Here is a 20,447-nt window from a genome sequence, read left to right as displayed (position 1 = left end):
CTTGTGTCCATTTTCAGTTTTACACATTGCGGGGGACTCCTGTATCCCCTTTACAGTAAAGGGAGGAATGGGGCCTTCTCCATAAGTGATTCCCCTGCTGAAGGACCAAGACTGCCATTTTTGATGGACACAGATTAGTCTCTGAACCAGGGACAGACAATGGAGAAGGAACAGCATATCCTTCTGCTTTAAGTCATCAGGTTTATTCCACTTTGGGCAAACAAAAGTTATGTCAGTCCATCAATTGGATTTTCAGTTCAGCTGTTAGAACTTTTGGTGAAAACAAATATTTTTAGGCTCTGCCGATATATTGGCTGTCACTCTCTGCTATGGAAACTAAGAATGAGTGTTAACTAGATATTTCATAGATTGGGAGACAAGGAAGCAGCAATAGGTAATGAAAAACTTTTTTTTTTTTTTTTCTGGGGGTGCAGTGGTTAAGATGGTTACTAAGACATCTTCCAGTGTAGGCAGTGTGGGTTCAATACTCAGTCAGGGAAGCTAAGATCTCACATGCCTCAGGGTCAGACTGCCAAAACATATAATAGAAGCACCATTGGCACTAATTCAGTAAAGACTTTAAAGGTGGTCCACATCAAAAAATCTTTAAAAAATTTTTTAAAAAAGGCTGTTTTAAAACAGGCCAAATTTTATTCATGTCAAGAAAGTTTATTTACTATATAGAGAGACTTTCACTTTTTTTTTTTTTTTTCTTTTGTTCAAGGAAATGAGCTCACTCATTTTTATTGTATGTTTCTGCTTTAAAGGTTTCCCAGCGAACCTGGCGTTGATTTAGGGCCTCCATCAAACAATGAAGCCTTAGATTTTAAAACCAAGGTAAAGTGTTCTGTTGTGAAATTTGTTTTCATGCTCTGAATTTAGTTTCATGTAGTATTTACTCTTATGATTAGACACTGCAAGTGGCAAATAGATTCAAGAGATCAGATCTGATAAACAGAGTTCCTGAAGAACTATGGATGGAGATTCATGACATTGTACAGGAAGCAGTGATCAAGACCATCCCGGAGGGAAAGAAATGTAAAATGGCAAAATGGTTGTCTGAGGAGGCCTTCCAAATAACTGAGAAAAGAAGAGAAGCAAAAGGCAAAGGAGAAAAGGAAAGATCCACCCATTTGAATGCAGAGTTCCCAAGAATAGCAAGGAGAGATAAGAAAGCCTTTCTCAGGGATGAATGCAAAGAAATAGAGGAAACAATGGAATGGGAATGACTAGAGATCTCTTCAAGAAAATTAGGGATACCATGGGAATGTATCATGCAAAGGTGGGCACCATAAAGGACGAAATGGTATGGACCTAACAGAAGCGGAATTCATTAAGATGAACTCTACAAAACAGATCTTCATGACCCAGATAACCAGGATGGTGTGATCACTCACCTAGAGCCAAACATTCTGGAATGCGAAGTCAAGTGGGCCTTACGAAGCATCACTACGAACAAAGCTAGTGGAGGTGATGGAATTGCAGTTGAGCTATTTGAAATCCTAAAAGATGATGCTCTGAAAGTGCTGTACTCAATATGCCAGGAAATCTGAAAATTCAGCAGTGGCCACGGGACTGGAAAAGTTCAGTTTTCCTCCAATCCCAAAGGAAGGCAATGCCAAAGAATGTCCAAACTACCACATAATTGCACTCATCTCACACACTAGGAAAGTAATGCTCAAAATTCTCCAAGCCAGGCTTCAAGATGACATGAACCATGAACTTCATATCTTCAAGCTGGATTTAGAAAAGGCAGAGGAACCAGAGATCAAATTGTCAACATCCTCTGGATCATAGAAAAAGCAAGTGAGTTCCAGAAATGCATCTACTTATCCTTTATTGAGTGTGCCAAACCATTTGACTCTGTGGATCACAACAAAGTGTAGAAAATTCTTCAAGTGATGGGAATACCAGACCACCTGACCTGCCTCCTCAGAAATCTTTATACAGGACAAGAAGCAACAGTTAGAACTGGATATGGAACTATAGACTGGTTCCAGATCGGGAAAGGAGTACATCAAGGATGTAAATTGCCACCCTGCTTATTTAACTTAGATGCAGAGTACATCATACGAAATGCTGGGCTGGATGAAGCACAAGCTGGAATCAAGATAGCCAAAAGAAATATCAATAACCTCAGATACGCAGATGACAGCACCATGATGGCAGATATTAAAGACCTAAAGAGCCTCTTGATGAAAGTGAAAGAGGAGAGTGAAAAAGTTGACTTACAGCTCAACATTCAGAAAGCTGAAACTCCAATACTTTGGCCATCCAATGTGAAGAACCGACTCATTGGAAAATACCAATTCTGGGAAAGTTTGAAGGCGGGAGGAGAAGGGGACGGCAGAGGATGAGATGGTTGGATGGCAGCACCGACTCAATGGACATAGTTTGTCAAACCTCTGGGAACTGGTGAAGGACAGGGAAGCCTGGTGTGCTGCTGTCCATGGGATCGCAAAGAGTCGCACACAGCTGAGCAACTGACCTGAACTGATGTTGATATTTTCATAAAATTTGAAGAACAGTGTAGATGCATATAATTAGATTAATAAAATCATATGAAAAAGAGGCTTTGCTCATAGTATATCCTTAAGAATACTTATAAATTACTGATCTATTTTTGTAAATTCTAAATATATGTGTTTCTCCACATACCTTCTTATACTTATTTTTTTTCCCCGTGAAGTTTGTTCTTGACTAAGAATGTCTCACCTTTTCCTTTCTTCTTTCTCCTCTACCTTTTTAATTTCTTTTTTTAAATATTTACTATTAAGTTAATTTTTCCTCACAGAGCAAATTTCTTCAGTGTCTGTTCCTTCAGTCCATCACTCTCTTCCCCTATTGTGCACATGTTTGCTTATGGCTGTCTATTTAGAGTGTTTGTGGCTTTCATTCATGATCATTGCCCTACGCGTTTAACCTTGCTTTTTTCCCTGTTTCATAGAAGCAGCTGATTTTCCCCCCCTGTTTTATATCTCTAGCTGTTTGACAAACAGAATAGAAGTAGCTTATCCTGTTTGCAGTTCTAGTGCATCTAAATAAGGTTCTGCTAAAACCTAAACTTTCATATTTCCCTTCCCAAGTGATAATTCATGTATATATTAATCATGGAAGCAGATTTCAAAATATAGCAATTAATTTAAATGTCTTAGTTTTTCAATAGTGCTCTGAACTCCTGGGGATAAATTATTACTCTCGAACATTTTGGTCGAGAAAGTGATCTAGTGGGTGTCATCGTATTTGTATAGCTGTCAATTCGGGGTAAGGAGAGGAACATCCGGGGCTTCTGATGTCGTCTGTCATAATCCTTTCCCCATGAGCAGGTCAGTCAGTGGCAGAACTGGGATTTGAATCCACCTCTGAATGACTCCAGAGCCTGTGCTCTTTGTGTTAGATCATAGAGGAGTGGAGGCTGTTATAAATTTATTCAGGTTGATACTTGTTATAGTCTTCAAGCTCTTATTTTCTTCTCCAGCATGTCGTGAAACCAAAGTTGACAAAGCTCATGAAGCCTTCTCAGCAATCCAACAGAAACAGTAAGTTGTTCGAAGACTGTCCTTCTGGTGTTATTCCCCGATTTGAAATGACACATGTTCTCATGTCCTCTCCTGTTTTCACTGTAGTAGAAGCAAAGTGTGGCCTTTTGAGACCAGAGAATACGACTTTCTCTGAGGACAGTAATTCTGATAGCAACATTGAAGATGTGGTTGAAACATTTCCCAGACCATCACCCTGGTTTGAGGGCATCTGTCAGCCTGCCTTCCCATCACCTGAGCCTGTTCCCAAACTTCTCAAGTCTGTAGCAGGCCTTGGTCCTACAAAGGTAAGTGGTTCTGTTTGTAACTCTTCTTTCCCTGTACTTGTTCACATACCATTCCCCTGATCCTTATGAAGACAGAAAGGATCCCACCACAGAAATAGAAGCCCTCAAAGTCACGGTACGAAATGGTGTGATAATAAGAGCCATACATGTGCATGATTCAGAGTTATAAATATTGGCATACTAAGTATATACCATTATGAAAGTACTGAATTACAAAGCACTTAGGAAAATCAACTAGATGAATATGAAGATGGGGAGGAGGATGAAGGGGAAGAATTCCTTTACGAAGGACAAGATGAATATAAGATGGAATGAGGGTGAAGATGAGACAGATTACTTTACACACACAACAGAAATAGTGGGGGTAAGTCAGACCAGGAACTCTATGTTATAATTCTGCGAGACATTATTTCAAATTCAACTTAAGAGAAAGTGAGGTCATGAAAAAACAATGCTCATACTCTTTTGAATGGCATATAGCTGATTTTTATGAAGAACTGAAAGAAAATGTGTTCCTTATTGTTTTTGGTGGTTGTTTTCGACGGTGGTGATGGTTCTTGCTTTTTCCTTCAATTGAAGTGTAGTCAGTTTAAAATGCCATGTAAGTTTCAGGTGTACAGTAACGTGGTTTGTTTATACTTGTTTATGTATATATGTTTTTTGAATATAGTTCCCTCTGGAAGTCCATTTAAATTTGAAGTGATTTCTCTTAAAAAAAAAAAAAAAACTCACTTTGAAATTAATGAAGCAATGTCTTCTATTTAACCTAGCAAAACTTTCGTTTAGTGGCAATTCAGGATGAGCCCTGTTTTAGGCCTTGGGAGATGTCCATCTTAAAGGAGATCAGTCCTGGGTGTTCATTGGAAGGACTGATGCTGAAGCTGAAGCTCCAATACTTTGGCCACCTCATGTGAAGAGTTGACTCATTTGAAAAGACCCTGATGCTGGGAGGGATTGGGGGCAGGAGGCGAAGGGGAAGACAGAGGATGAAATGGTTAGATGGCATCACAGATTCGATGGACATGTTTGGGTGGACTCCGGGAGTTGGTGATGGACAGGGAGGCCTGGCATACTACGGTTCATGGGGTCACAAAGAGTTGGACACGACTGAGCATCTGAACTGAACTGAACTGAATGTAGGGTTTTACAGTCTACAGGTTTTACGTTTAGACCATGTTTTCCTTGATAGCACCCTAGATTTGACCTTAGCCAAGAAGCCATTTCTGTCTTTTTGCGTCATGTGACAATTGGACAGGTGGAGATGCTGTAAAGGGGATACAGATATTGAACCCAGTGAGTCCTGGTTCCTTTGTATTTAATAGTCCTTTTTTTTGTCTCATAGCTTATCCTTCTCACTGATTTTACTTTCAGCTGGTTCATAGCAAGAGTCTCCGTTCCCCCATGTTTCAGTGTCATTTTCTTCTCTTGCCTAGAAGCTGTCACTGGCAGCCTCTTCAAGGGCCATCAGGCTTCTGTTTACAAACTCATGAAGCCCTTTGGGTTTCCATTTCTTTCTCTGTATCCATTCGGGTCCCACCTACATCCAGGTTCAAAAGCATTCTCACCTGTTTTAGTTCTTTTTTAATGGCAATACCTCATTTTTGGGCGTCACTGACTCAATGGACATGAGGTTGAGCAAGCTCCAGGAGTTGATGATGGACAGGGAATCCTGGTGTGATGCAGTCCATGGGGTCACAAAGAGTCAGGCGTGACTGAGTGAACTGCACTGAACCCCATTTTTAATATCCGTATCTGTGCCAGTTATTTATTGCTAACAAATTGTATTAGAGATCACCCAAAGCCTAGTGGCTCAAAACAGCATTTCCTTTGTTCACAAGTCTGTGTTGGAGCAAGGCTCAGTGAGTGAGCCCAGCTCATTTCTTCTCCAGTCTTCGTCAGCTGGGATGTCGTGAAGGTGGGGACCAGAGTCATCTGAAGACCTGTTCATGCACACGTCCGGCAGTTGGAGCTGGCTTTTGGATGGGTCATTAGGTGGGGGCGGTCAGTCGGGACACTGACATGTGCTCAGTATGTAGCCTGGGCTTCTTCAAAGCGTGGTGACTGATGCTAAGAGTGGGCTTCCCCACGGAGCCAGTCAGAAGCTATTTAGCTTGAGAAATCACATAGCAGTTCCCCCAGACTCTGTCCACTAGAATCAGTTACTGAGGCCAGCACATATTTAAGGAGAGGGAATTTCACAAGAAACTTGTCAAAGAATTTGTAGACATGTTTGAATACCACCGGCTCCACTCACCTCGACTTACCAAGTAATCATTCTGTCTAAATGAAAGTTCTTTCCAACTCTGTGTCACTGAAATTCCAGCAAATATTTTTTGTGTGTTTTCTTTGGTATAGTCTGTTATTCTGTGGAAAGTAACAAAGGATTACAAGAAAGAGGCATTTTTCTCTTGTTCAGAAAAATGTATGGATCATCTCACTAAACTCTTAGGAGACGGGATATCTTTAGCCTTGCAAATCATTTCTCTTTGGAATGCAATTCAAATTAGCAAAAACTATTTCTAGTTCAGAAAAAGGCTTATTGGATTAAAATCCATACTTAGAAGATTTATTAATTACAGCCTTATTTTCACAGTCTTCTTTTGGGAGGCATTTATTAACTCAGCCTCAGATAACTCAATACAGTATACCTCAAACTTCTTTAAAAACCATGGGACATGTTGGGGGGGAAGGAGTAAGAGACGTTCTACTAAGGGGTGACTTGCAGTCATTCCATGGAGGAATGATAGAAAAGTACTATTATAGAACAATAAAAGAGTGTAAAATCAAGTGCAAATTTTGTGTGACAAAGATGATGACAGTGAAGACTATATTTTGTGACTCTTGGTGGTTTAAACTTCTTTCTTGATTCTCTGAGTAATTCCTTGTCCTACATTCATCAATACAGATACCATCATATTTATTTGATCCTTGGTTTGTGTTAGGCTGTGTTCAGTCCACTTCCCTCATTACCAAATGTCATTTGTTTTATTCTTGCAGATTGATGATCGTCCAGCAGAGCTGGAAACTGTATGTTCACAATGTCTGCACATGAATGCAAAAATTCAGGTTCTTCGAGAGGAGTTATTATTCATGACAGGAAAGCAAAAGAAATGTGAAAAACTAGAGAAGAATAACAAGAAGCTGAAGCAAGACATAGTGAACCGCAAAAGTCACATGGAAATGAGTATGACGGAACACAGTCAAGTAGAGCAGTATAAGGAGGAGATTGAAGAGCGAGCGAGACAGGAGCTAGTAGAGAAATTCAAAGAAGTCAACACGGTTTTACAGGTTAATTTGTTGATCTGTCATATCCTTGAATTCACCTCATTGTAAATTACAGTGGATGTATACAGCTTATGTGTTTCCTCTGCTTCCCTTAGAGCAGTTTGTTTGGTAGATTTCTGGAAGGAAGGGGGCACTTGTCTGTCTCTGAAGAGAGAAATATTTCAATTTCCATCACAGTTATCACTCAATTGATCTTTCAGAATGATTCTGACTAGAGGATCCTTTTACTTATAAGACCAGCTGGTATAAAACAAGACCATGAGAAGGAAACAAAGTACTGTGGTTTAGAATGGGTACCATCCTCTTGAATTATTCTCAAGTTGTCTCGTTCAGTTTTTAAAATTTTAAGTTGATCCTCTTATTATTTGAATTATCAGGTTACATAAATACTACTATAACATTGATTCCGCTTTAATTTTATAATTCAGATTTAATTCATTTCACATTGACCATGATTATTTTAAAGTTTCACTTTTCTTTTTTTCACATTTAAAATTGCTCTCTGAATTACTGACTCAAAACTAAAGGGAACAAATATAATTATTCACGTTATAATCATTAACAAAAGAAATATATCTTTTAAAATTTGACTTAGATACAAGCGGCATCTCAAGAATACTTAGAGCAGACAGACGAGGAGCATATTGCTTTCTTAAGAAGTCAGATGGAACTCAGAATTAAAGAGTTGGCATCTGAAGTCTTCAAGATGGAAACTTATGAAGCAGATTTGGAAAAATATAAGAAACTCTACCTCGAAGAACTAAAAGTTAGGAAGTCATTGGAAAAGAAGCTAGACGAGTAAGTCAAAACACAGAATCACAAAATAAATGTAGTCCATTAATTTGTCTCTGAAGCCTAGTTTTTATAGAGCCAGGTTCTTGAGATTAGTAGGCAGTGAAAGCTAACTAGACAGTCCCTGCTAAGGGGGCGCCCTAAGACAGATTAGTGACACCACGTCCTGGTGCGTTTTCCTACACTGTGTAAAAGCATGCTTGTGAAGTCGGGCCACGTTCACACAGGGGTGAAAGGCGGGGTAGTTCACAGAGGGGACGCTGGCATGGTGGCCTGACTGAGGGAGGGTGTGGAGGCTGGAAGGGGCAGATCCCACCTGCACCGCCCTCTGAAAGCAGAGCACTCCTAGGACGCCTTTCATAAGCCCAGAGAGCATACAGCAAAGGAGCAGGGACCCAGGGCACGTTCTGCTAGTCGATGCCTAAAATAAGCGCACACAAGGGAAGCACCGGTGCTCCCAGAGAGGGTTCAGGGCTGTGGGACGTGATGCTGGGATGTGGGGTGTGGCTTCCGGGGAAGGAGCTCGGTGGGGCCGCTCTCCCTGTTTGTGGAGCGCGATGCCTCTCGCTGTAAAAACATGCACTGAACGCCGTTTCAGCTTTTTGCCTTTTTAAATGAAACCAAAAATCCTCTTCAGACTTTTTTTTTCTTTTTTTCTTTTTTTTTTTAAATGAAAAACAGGTGCCTATGTAGGGCCCTCGTAGAAGTGAAGTAACATAAAATGAACTTTGGAAAAGCAGGGGATGCTTGTAATTGTTCCTGGGGCCGTTTTAGCCCTTTTCAGTCTCACCCACTGACTTTCTCATCCTCCCTCGAGACTGTGGCTCTAGGTGATTCCTCAGAGGCAAGTGCTTAATTTTTCCGAGGTCATGAGTGAAACATTTATACAAGGGGGGTGAAAGCAAATGCTTGAAAGTGGCCTTGTGGGAGGTGTGTTCCTTCATCCCTGAACTGTTTCCTGGGGGCAGGCGTGTCCCAGAGGCGGCAGGCGTCACTGTGAGCCCACCTCCCGTTCTCTCTGACGCCCTTTCTCTCCTCCCCCAGCTGTGACTTGTTACCTGAGGAGCCCAGACACACGTGAGCTTCTTTAGAACAAGGTCAGAGCTCTCACTGTTTACAGCAGGTCTGCTCTCTGCTTCCAGTGCTCACACGGTGTGACGGGAATTCCATTTACTGTGCGGCAGCTTACAAAATGCAAATCCTTTAGGGAATCGTGAACAAAACTGGTGTTTTCCATCTTCCCCAGGACTAATTGGAGGCTGGCAGAGATGAGCACCGAACTTGAGGTGGAGAAACAGCGGAACAGATCTTTACTGAGCACTCTCACCACGAGGCCAGTCCTGGAGCCGCCCTCGCAGAAGAAATTTCCATAATACTTCAATATGAATCTTTCTCCAAAAACAAACATAGGATTTTCTACCTCAATTCCATGCCCTTCAGATAACAGCATGGCGACTGACTTGATCAAGTTTAGTTCTACTATCTTTTTTTCCTTGGGTTTAGCATGTCCAATATGAATGATTCTTATTTTCAACTTCTGAGCTGTTTATTTGACTTATGTGCACTAAGTAAAAGCCATAATTAACTGTGCTAACCAAGGAGACAAAAATTTTATGTTTCTTTGGTCCTAGATTTCTATTTTTAAGATACTTATTAATTTCTTAAATTTCTTGAAAAGCTGCATTTAAATTCTACTTTAGAAATGAAATCTTATTGCCTAGTAACCGAACATATACTTTCAGATATTTGACCTCCTTTCTAATTGATTTCACCTTGGCAAGTGTTCATAATCATCTCCAAGCTCCGCTGAACCCACTGCAGTTTTTCTACCCCTAAGCATAAGTGAATGACTGGCATCGAAACACTAACCATATATGGATGTTTTTGTATTTGAAGGAATCCTATATAAATCCTTTTTATGAATTAAACAAACTTGTAGCACTATATCAGAAGATTAATTTCTAGTTTTCGATCAACATTTTGGTCATTTTCTTACACACGAATGCATCTTTAATCGCTATTTTACTTAGAGCCTTGTTACTTAAATTTCTAAAAAATATTTTCTGAGCAATTGTAGAACGTTTCTAAATTTGTAGTTAAAGCAAACATTAAAAAATTTTAAATGAAGCTCACTTTTGTCTCTATCTCAACAGCACCTGGATGATTGATGACTAAGAGCAATGATGGGGAGTCTAAATTGCAGCTAGTTTTCATTGTGTGATCGTTGTGATTAAAATATCCATTTTAGTCAGAGCACACGGGTTTGTGGTTTTGATGGTGTTTTCATGATGGTTATGGTGCAGATAAAAATAGCCCTTGTTAAATGCAGTCTCAACCTGTGTTCCCATTTGGCTTCTTGCCATCATAGAGCAATCTAAGGTTTCTTCGCCAGCACTGCGGCTACGTTGGGTCTTAGTACTTGAGAGCCATGAACCTGGAGGACGTGCTTTAGCTGTGCAGTCACAGCGGGCCTCCAGACTCTTCATCCCAAGTCAGACACTGCCCCACGCAGGCCTCAGTGGAGGAAGCAAAGGCTCAGTCCCCACCCCAGGGGCGGGCTGCCTACCGCAGACCCAAGTTCACGGTGCTGTGAGCACACACATCTTTTCAAAGAAGACATTGGGAACCAAGCAAGCACTTCTTAGTTCCTTCTCCCAAACTCACCCGTTGGGTAAATCTCACTTCTCATGAGGAGGGTAGGAGTTATAAGTGCTCCCCTTGAAACTTCAGGCTGAGGAGATGAAGTTCAACTGCAATTTCTGACCAGATTTAGATTATAGTTGAGATTACACTCATGCTTTTTGTATATACCAACTAATTATGACAGCTTGGATAGAAGTATGCTAAATAGTAAAGAGAGGTCTTATTTGTGTTTTAAATTGTGTCCTAAATAACTCAAAATGTGGATAATTCATTTTGCTGATTCATTTTAATAAACCAGGTTTTATCTGGAGGAAACGAACATCCTTTTAAGACAAATCTCTTCAGTTTTGGCCTGCTTGATTCAACTAAAGATTTCCTCTTTCAAGTTTCCTGTCCTGTGTTTAAAAGATATTTATGCTTTACAAATTAACTATATCGACTGCTACAAAGGAGTTTGATATTGATTTATTTTTGTTCATGCATTTAAGACATATAATTTAAAACATTTATGAAATGCCACAAGCATTATTGAACTATGTAACAAGGTTTTACAGATTCATTTTCTCGATGTTACAGTTAAAAATCTATATGTGTTTTCTTAATCTGAGGAAGGAGCTGGCATAGGACTCTAGACTCAGTAAGAAGTCCATTGGCCTTGTTACTTCTTTTGTAGAATTAGGAAGTTTGGCTAAATCAATGACTCTCATACCTTAAAAAAAAATTTTTTTTTTCCCAAAGAAAACAACCTTTCTTTTGAAAAACACTTCTGAGTGGAATGGTATTATATGAAAGAGACAAGTATAGAGCCATTTAGCTAAAGGAATGGCCAGAGACGGTGCAGCTGTGACTTCTCTGTTCCTCACCCCTGCAGTGACCCCCGTGGGACCTTCCCCTTCCATGGGGCATAGTTCGCAAACTGACACTTATGAGAGAATCCTTCTCGCTAAACACCTTTAGAATTAAAACTTGCCGGTACATTGTTTTCTTGTGTATAATTTCCTCACCTTTCTATGTTTTCACTAAATGGAAAAGTTTAAAGAAAACTGCAGATGCGTTCTCCTTATTAACATTCGACTTCAGACTACTTCCTCCATATGACATGATCCTCACCTAGAAATCAAAATAAAGTACATATTTAGGGCAGGAACTGTTAAGGGAGAAGAGAGTGATCTTGTGGGTCATTACTAGGATTATGGGTCATTCACTAATTCTCTGAAATTATGTGTACTCGATAGATTGATATTTATTATACTTTTTATCAGATTAATCTAAATAGCATTCCATATATATATTGTCTTATCTAAAAGCAGAATAAGTAGGAATTCATTTTCTTCTATTTATGTGATGATTTTTCTACTTAAGTAATCTTCAAGTTAGGTCTAGTCTCTAAAAGTATTATTTAAGTGTCACATGTAGTAAATTATATGTAATTCCTGTGATAATTCTCTTGTTTAACTTAAACATAAATAATACTTGGCTTATTTGAGATGCAGCGGGAGTTGGACAGGAGTATAACTAGAGAACTAGAAGAAGGTATGTTGCCAAAACGTATGAATTAAATTTAGACACTGATTTCTGAAATACATGGTAAACAGTCAGTGGCATCTCTTTCTGTTGTTTGGATAACAGTTGCTATCTTAAATATTTTTTCTTACATATAGCTAATGAGAAATGTGAACACATGAGCGGTCATAGTGAAAAATATAGTTCTTCCTTATTGATTCATCATGTTCCATAGCTTGAAAAATAATCTCTAAAGGTCTATACATTTCTTTTACTTCTGGCTATTTCCTTCTTCTACTGCCTGCATCCCTGTGGAACTGTCTGCCTGCACCTGACACTATTCTCAGGAGATGTGGCGTTCACCTGCTTCTCAGGCGCCGGTGGCGGTTAAGGCTGGGAAACCCAGACTCAACAGTCACGTGTGTGTAGCAGTCACTTGGTGGGTGACTAAAATTTCTCTGTCACTGACTTTGTCACCAGTTTATCTTTCACCCTCAGGAAAAGCTCCAAACACCCACATCGGTTTGGGTCCTGCCAAAGTAGGCGGCCTTATCTCCTTACCACCCTCCTCTGCCCTCAGCTCTGCATCTAACCAGCCAGACTGTAGGATCCCACAGCCGCGCGTCCTCACCTGCGGGCTTTGTACGAGCTTCTCCCCTCCGTCTCCTGTACTTTCTCCTGTCCTTCAGGCATCTGCTTCCATAGCACCTCCACCAGAAAGCTGGCAGTACTGACACGAAGCTGGCTGTCCCTTCTGAGTGTCCCTGTGCCGTCTTTTATATCTGTTTTGTATTTGTGAGTCTGTGTGGAAGTTGCCTGTTTGTCTGTTTTTCCAGTTGAGGGCATATCATTTTCCAGGGTGGACCTGGGTCGCCTTCATCTTATAATTGCAGTCCTTGTCCCAGCACCTTTGCACACAGTTACTGAGTGAACCAATGAAGAATGAGGAAACCAGAAATCTGATGCTCAGCCACACGTGCACCATGAGCAGATTATAGAACTGTAATCTTGTATTTCACGTCATGCCACCTATAGATAGATTTCATTTTTCGGAACACTAGGAAAGGTCTCAGGTTTTTTCGTTTTTTTGTTGGTTTGTTGTAACTAATACTTACTTAATTCAAGTGTTTTAGGTAAAGAATATAATTCTTTCCTTTTCTTTCCAGTTGAGGCTGAATTGGCATCTGATGCCTTTCAAGTATCTTCTCGAAGCTCTTCAGATGGGTCAAATGTGTATGATGACCAATTTTTGCAAGCAAAAGCAGAGTATCAACAGATTTTGTTTAAAAATATAAGATTTGGAAAGATAAATAGTAAATGTTTCCCTACTGGACTGTTTCCATGACATTTCATTGTTTCCCATTAAAGATGATGAGAAAATCTTTTTGAAAAGAAAATAGTTTTGTGTTACGTGTGTATGATGAAAATTTACATAGTATTTTAAGTGCTGTTTCTCTGCATCTAACTTACTTTTAAGCAGATTTAAAAACCAGCAGTGTTGAGTTTTCCATATTCTAAGCGATAGTGTTAGTTACTCAATCGTGTTCAACTGTTTGCAACCCCATGGACTGTAGCCCACCAATCTCCTCTGTCCATGGAATTCTCCAGGCAGGAATACTGGAGTGGGGAGCCATTCCCTTCTCCAGGGCATCTTCCAGACCCTGGGATCAAACTCACGTCAGGTGCATTGCAGGTGGATTCTTTACCATTTGTGCCACCAGGGACGCCCTTTACAGACTCAGACGAGCCCTAATACCCGCTGTTTAAGCAGCACCCAAAGAGCCAGACTTGTCATTAATATTTAGTGGTGTTGATTGATAGCTTTTTTGTATGTTCACTTTTTACCACTATATATAGACCCAGAGATTTAGATACTGCTGTTATGGCTACCATCAATATTTTGATGTGTTACAATTGTTAGTAGTGGCATAAAACTTACTATAAGTAACTTTAAACACAGATTCAAAAGTCCTTCCTCATGGAGAAATAAGGTTTGCCTGAGTTTTCGCCTTTGAAATGAATGAACTTTTATATATTACATTTTTATTTTTATTTAGAAGATAATATCTTTACAATATTGTGATGGTTTCTGCCATACATTGACTTGAATTGGCCATAGGAATGCATATGTCCCCTCCCTCCCACCTCCCTCCCCGTTCCAGCCCTCTAGGTTGTCACAAAGTACCAGCTTTGGGTTCCCTGCATCATACAGCAAATTCCAAAAAGACACATGTACCTCAGTGTTCATTGCAGCACTATTTACAATAGCTAGGACATGGAAGTAACCTAGATGACGGTCAACAGCGGAGTGGATAAAGAGCTGTGTGTTACTCAGCTCTAAAAAGGAATGCATTTGAGTCCGTTTTAATTGACTTCTGATTTACTTTTGGAGACAGTGTTAAAATTAGAGAAAGTTCTTCGTTCCTCATGGCAGTGGCTTCTCCTGTTGCAGAGCCCCAGCTCAAGAGTGCAGGCTCAGCAGTTGTGGTGCTTGGGGTTAGTTGCTCCGCAGCCTGAGGGATCTGCCCAGACCAGGGATCAAGCCCCACGTCCCTTCAATTGGCAGCGGATTCTTAACCACTGGACCACCAGGGAGGTACACGTGTTCATTTTAAAACAGTGCCTGGGAATCCCCTGGTGGGCCAGTCATTAGGGATCTGGCTTTCACTGCCAGGGGCCCGGGTTCAACCCTGGTTTGGAAATTAAGATCCCACAGTCTGCAAAAAAAAAAAAAAAGCAGTGCCTATAATTGTGTTGGTCATCTTACCGTTGAAGGAAGAGTGTTCTGCCCCCCTCCCCGCCCCCGCCACAGACATAACTCAATAAAACTGGTCTCATGTTGAATGAGAAAATAAATCTAACCTGGAAAGATTCCTGAGTTGGTTCTTGGGCAGAAACAAATGAAGAACAACCTTAAACCCCTCCCTGCTGGCCCTGGGGGAGCTTCGAGGTGAATCTGACTCCTGTTACTTCCCCCAGAGCCCGTGTGGCCAGTGCTGTCAGCAGAGCTGCTCCTGGGGCGAGGAGGGCTCTGCCTCACACACCCGCCCCACGCAGCTCGGTCACTTTCCCCTCTATTGAGTTTTCTTTATGACTTCAGACTCAGGTGTGGGGACTCCCCTCGTGGTCCAGTGGTTAAGACTCCATGCTTCCACTGCAGGGGGAGTTTGTTCCATCCTTGGCTGGTGAACTAAGATGCCACATACCATTTGTGGTGTCGCCAGGAAAAAAAAAAAAGAAACGGGCTGTGATTTTGATCGCTCATGTCCTAGCCCCTCTTGATATCACCTGGAATTGTATTCGAGGGCTAGGTGAGCAAAAGGGACATTTGTGAAAATCTACACTGGTTAAAACAGGATACACAGGTTACCTGGTTTCCTTGATTTTTTTTGCCCCCTGGCCCATCCTCCTTTTGTGAGCTGTGATGAGAGAGGACACAGAAACACAGTCAAATGTTATCAGATAAAACAGCAGCACACTCAGCCATCTGGATACTTTACATTTTAAAGCTGGACTCAGCAGTAGCCCTATGGGAAGTAAGACAAAGCATTGACTTTTAAATATAGACTTTTAAACGATCTGTTGTTTTCTTTTGGAACTAGAATTATAATTTTACTCAACAGGCATTACAAGATTCTCAAAAGGCTATTTCAGCTCTTAATGCTGAACAAGCACAAATTAGAAAGGTGGTTTTACAAAACAGATTGGCTTTAGATATTCTGACAGCTGCACAAGGAGGAACTTGTGCCATCATTCATACTCAATGCTGCACATATATACCTGATATGAGCACTAATGTTACTCATTTTTACTAAACACATGAACAAGATAATTGGGGCCATGGATACTCCTGAAGCCTCAATTGCCTCACTTTGGGAGACGTTAACTAGTTCCCCATGGTGGAAAACTATCTTAATTACAATAATTCTGATTGTTTTGTTTTTGCTGTTCGCTCCCTGCATCTGTAACTGTGTAACTGGATTTGTTTCTAGTCGCCTGAAAGCTTTTAAGTTACAAATGGTTGCTCAAACTCCTGCTATCACTGCAGCTTCTTCCGACTACTATTTGGGGCCCCTAGATCAGACATCCTCACTATGAGGATTAGGAGAATATGTTGCCTCACCAATTTAGGGACAACGCCCCTTGTCAGCTCGGAAGCAGTTATGGAATGAAAACGACGCCCCTTTTTCCTAGGCAACATAATTCTCCTAAAAGAAAAGGGGGGAATGAGAGGGTAACAGGCAGGAAGGCCAGGGGTCTCCAAATGGAGGAAAGAGGCTGTAAGTGCCAGACATTTTTATCTCTCTTAAGCGGCAGGAAGAAACAAACCAGCGATCTGTTTTTCCTTCTCTATACAAATTTAAAAGGAGGTTTCTCTTAACATTCTGTGTTGCCATGACACCTGGTCTCACCTAAAGCTAACCACTCTCAAACTTTGAGTTAACCAATACATGCCTTTTTCGTATGGAAATGTTGTCTTAAGCTATGTTAATGAACCCCAGACTCTATCTTCAAGTTGGTTCCGCCAAACGGCCTAACTTACTTACTCAGGTATTGTTCCCCTAATCTATGTAAACGGAACTATTTGTTGGTATTCTGCCCTTCTACAAGATTCAAGTCAATCGTTTTATGGCCTGGGATGAATTATCTGATGCCATTCTAAATTTTATGACATTCCTTTCATTTCATTAACAGACTGTGAGTGACTATATAACATAGAGCTAAAGACTAGGAGGGGGGTACTCTTTTGCCCCTTCTGATGCCTATGTCAGAAGCTTTCCCTATCTCCTTTATACTTTAATAAAACTTTATTACACAAAAGCTCTGAGCGATCCAGCCTCGTCTCTGGCCCCGGATTGAATTCGTCTCCTCCGGAGGCCAAGAATCCTGCGTCTTATCGTTCAGCAACAACCTTTCATTTTGAGGTGTTATCTTCCTCTGTCCCACTCTCTCTTAAGGACTGTTAAGGGTTAATGTTATCTCCAAGGTGAAAACAGCCTTGGGAGGAGCAGCCTACACCTGGTGTATAAAGGCAAAGTCTGCAGGAAGAAGCGTTTCAGGGTGAAGAGTGTCAAGAGAGGTTTGTAGTTTGAGTTATCGGTCTCAAGGAGAGAAAAAGAAAAGTGAATCCTCATCATTTGATCCTGGTATTCAGAGCCAGAGGCAGGGACCTTGGGAAAGTGAAGAAGAGAAAAAGAAAGAAAAATGTCCAAATAAAATAGGTATGTATGAGGGCAAGAGGAGGGAGAAACTCTGAGAAAATGGGGTTGGGTGTATGATCACATTGATTTGCTGTTGTTGTTTAGTCTCTAAGTCGTGTCCAACTCTTTTGCAACCCCATGGACTCTAGCCCACCAGGCTCCTCTGTTCATGTGATTTCCCAGGTGAGAATACTGGAGTGGGTTGCCATTTCCTTCTCCAGGGGAATCTTTCTGACCCAAGGCTCAAATCTACCTCTACTTCATTAGCAGGTGGACTCTTTCTTACTGAGCCACCAGGGAAGCCCAATCACATGGATACTGGCCTCAAACACAAAAATTTGCTATTCCTAGTGAAAAATGGAATCAGCTCAGTTCAGTCACTCAGTTGTGCCTGACTCTTTGCGACCCCATGGACTGCAGCACACCAGACCTCCCTGTCCATCACCAACTCCTGGAGTTTATTCAAACTCATGCCGATTGAGTGGGTTATGCCATCCAACCATCTCATCCTCTGTCGTCCCCTTCTCCTCCTGCCTTCAATCTTTTCCAGCATCCGGGTCTTTTCCATTGAGTCAATTCTTTGCATCAGGTGGCCAAAGTACTGGAGTTTCAGTTTCAGCATCAGTCCTTCCGATGAATAATCAGGACTGATTTCCTTTAGGATGGATTGGTTTGATCGTGCTGTCCAAGGGACTCTCAGGAGTCTTCTCCAACACCACAGTTCAGAAGCATAAATTCTTTGGCTCTCAACTTTCTTCATAGTCTAATTCTCACATCCATACCTGACTACTAGAAAAACCATAGCTTTGACTAGATGGATCTTCGTTGGCAAAGTAATGTCTCTGCTTTTTAATATGCTGTCTTAGTTGGTCATAACTTTTCTTCCAGGGAGCAAGCGTCTTTTAATTTTGTGGCTGCAATCACCATATGTAGTGATTTTGGAGCCCCCCAAATAAAGTCTGCCACTGTTTCCATTGCTTCCCCATCTATTTGCCATGAAGTCATGGGACCAGATGCCATGATGTTAGTTTTCTGATTGTTGAGTTTTAAGGCAAGTTTTTCACTCTCCTTTTTCACTTTCATCAGTAGGCTCTTTAATTCTTCACTTTCTGCCATAAGGGTAGTGTCATCTGCACATCTGAGGTTATTGATATTTCTCCCAGCAATCTTGATTTCAGCTTGTGCTTCTTCCAGCCCAGCGTTTCTCATGATGTACTCTGCATATTAGTTAAATAAGCTGGGTGACAATATACAGCTTTGACATACTCCTTTGCCGATTTGGAACCAGTCTGTTGTTCCATGCACAGTTCTAACTGTTGCTTCCTAACCTGCATACAGATTTCTCAAGAGGCAGGTCAGGTGGTCTGGTATTCCCATCTCTTTCAAAATTTTCCACAGTTTATTGTGATCCATGCAGTCGAAGGCTTTGGCATAGTCAATATGCAGAAATAGATGTTTTTCTGGAACTCTCTTGCTTTTTCGATGAGCCAGAGGATGTTGGCAATTTGATCTCTGGTTCCTCTGCCTTTTCTAACACCAGCTTGAACATCTGGAAGTTCACGCTTCATGCATTGCTGAAGCCTGGCTTGGAGAATTTTGAGCATTACTTTACTAGCATGTGAGATGAGTGCAATTGTGTGGTAGTCTGAGCATTCTTTGTCATTGCCTTTCTTAGGGCTTGGAATGAAAACTGACCTTTTCCAGTCCTGTGGCCACTGCTGAATTTTCCAAATGTACTGGCGTATTGAGTGCAGCACTTTCACAGCATCATCTTTCAGGATTTGAAATAGCTCAACTGGAATCCCATCACTTCCACTAGCTTTGTAGTGATGCTTCCTAAGGTCCACTTGACTTTGCATTCCAGGATGTCTGGCTCTAGGAGAGTGATCACACCATCGTGATTATCTGGGTCGTGAAGATCTTTTTTGTATAGTTCTGTGTATTCTTGCCACCTCTTCTTAATATCTTCTGCATCTGTTAGATCCATACTATATCTGTCTTTTGTTGTGCCCATCGTTGCATGAAATGTTCCCTTGGTATCTCTAACTTTCTTCAAGAGATCTCTAGTCTTTCCCATGTATTGTTTTCCTCTATTTCTTTGCATTGATCACTAAGGAAGGCTTTCTTTTCTTTGAACTGATCACTGAGGAAGGGGATATGGAATAGTTTCTGCCATATCAATAAACAAAGGATATCACAGTTGTCAGCAATTGCAGCCACCATGGAAGGTGAGCTAATGAGCCCTGAGGGTATTCAGGATGGAAATAGTGCCTGCCATCTAGTAGCCATCAAACTGCAGCCATTCCCTATGGTGAGTCCTGAGGAAGCTCAGGATGTGAAAACAGACTACTAGCCCCAGATAGTTGAGGGGCATATCAAAGGAATAATTTCAGTAAGACTAGTCTCTCGCATCTTTCTTTACATAGAAAAGCACTAAATTTCTCAACTTGGAATATCTGGTTTTCTTTCAATTACAAGACATTTTTGACATTCAGACTACCTACACTTTGTTGCAAAACTTCTATATAAACTGTCCCCCAACTCCCTGCCTCCTCTGAGCAGTTCTCTCAGGGTCACTTGAGCTGCTATCTCCCCGACTTGAAGTTCTAAAAATTCTCACCAAATAAAGCATAACTCTCAACTTCTAGGTTGTGAATGGCTTCTAAGGAGATTACAAATAAATATGTATGCACATGTATTTGTGTGCTATGCCCGGCTGGTCGACGCGGAGCTCCCTCGGCCCAGAGGCCAAGTGCGTCCCGGCCGGCTGGTCGACGCGGAGCTCCCTCGGCCCAGAGGCCAAGTGCGTCCCGGCCGGCTGGTCGACGCGGAGCTGCCTCGGCCCAGAGCCCAAGTGGGGCCCCGGCCGGCTGGTCGACGCGGAGCTCCCTCGGCCCAGAGCCCAAGTGGGGCCCCGGCCGGCTGGTCGACCCGGAGCTCCCTCGGCCCAGAGGCCAAGTGCGCCCCGGCCGGCTGGTCGACCAGGAGCTCCCTCGGCCCAGAGGCCAAGTGCGTCCCGGCCGGCTGGTCGACCCGGAGCTCCCTCGGCGCGGCGCCCAAGCGGGCCTCGGCCGGCTGGTCGACCCGGAGCTTCCCTCGGCGCGGCGCCCAAGCGGGCCTCGGCCGGCTGGTCGACGCGGAGCTCCCTCGCCCCAGAGCCCAAGTGCGCCCCGGCCGGCTGGTAGACGCGGAGCTCC

The 20,447-nt window shown here is 41.9% G+C and overlaps 2 long non-coding RNA genes across 2 annotated transcripts; both read left to right on the top strand.

Moving 5' to 3' along the window:
* The first annotated feature begins 765 nt into the window (after positions 1-765).
* LOC122438790 lies at positions 766-4,447 on the top strand. The gene is made up of 3 exons (XR_006268638.1): positions 766-837; positions 3,479-3,539; positions 3,627-4,447. It is a non-coding gene; the product is annotated as an uncharacterized LOC122438790 (long non-coding RNA).
* Positions 4,448-7,064: 2,617 nt separating this feature from the next.
* Positions 7,065-9,868, top strand: LOC122438788. The gene is made up of 3 exons (XR_006268636.1): positions 7,065-7,114; positions 7,707-7,909; positions 9,150-9,868. It is a non-coding gene; the product is annotated as an uncharacterized LOC122438788 (long non-coding RNA).
* Positions 9,869-20,447: the final 10,579 nt, after the last annotated feature.

Source organism: Cervus canadensis, chromosome 3 (assembly GCF_019320065.1).
Source record: "Cervus canadensis isolate Bull #8, Minnesota chromosome 3, ASM1932006v1, whole genome shotgun sequence".
Lineage (NCBI taxonomy): Eukaryota > Metazoa > Chordata > Mammalia > Artiodactyla > Cervidae > Cervus > Cervus canadensis.
Note: the sequence above shows the minus strand (reverse complement) of the source record. Positions and strands in the feature narration are given on the sequence as shown.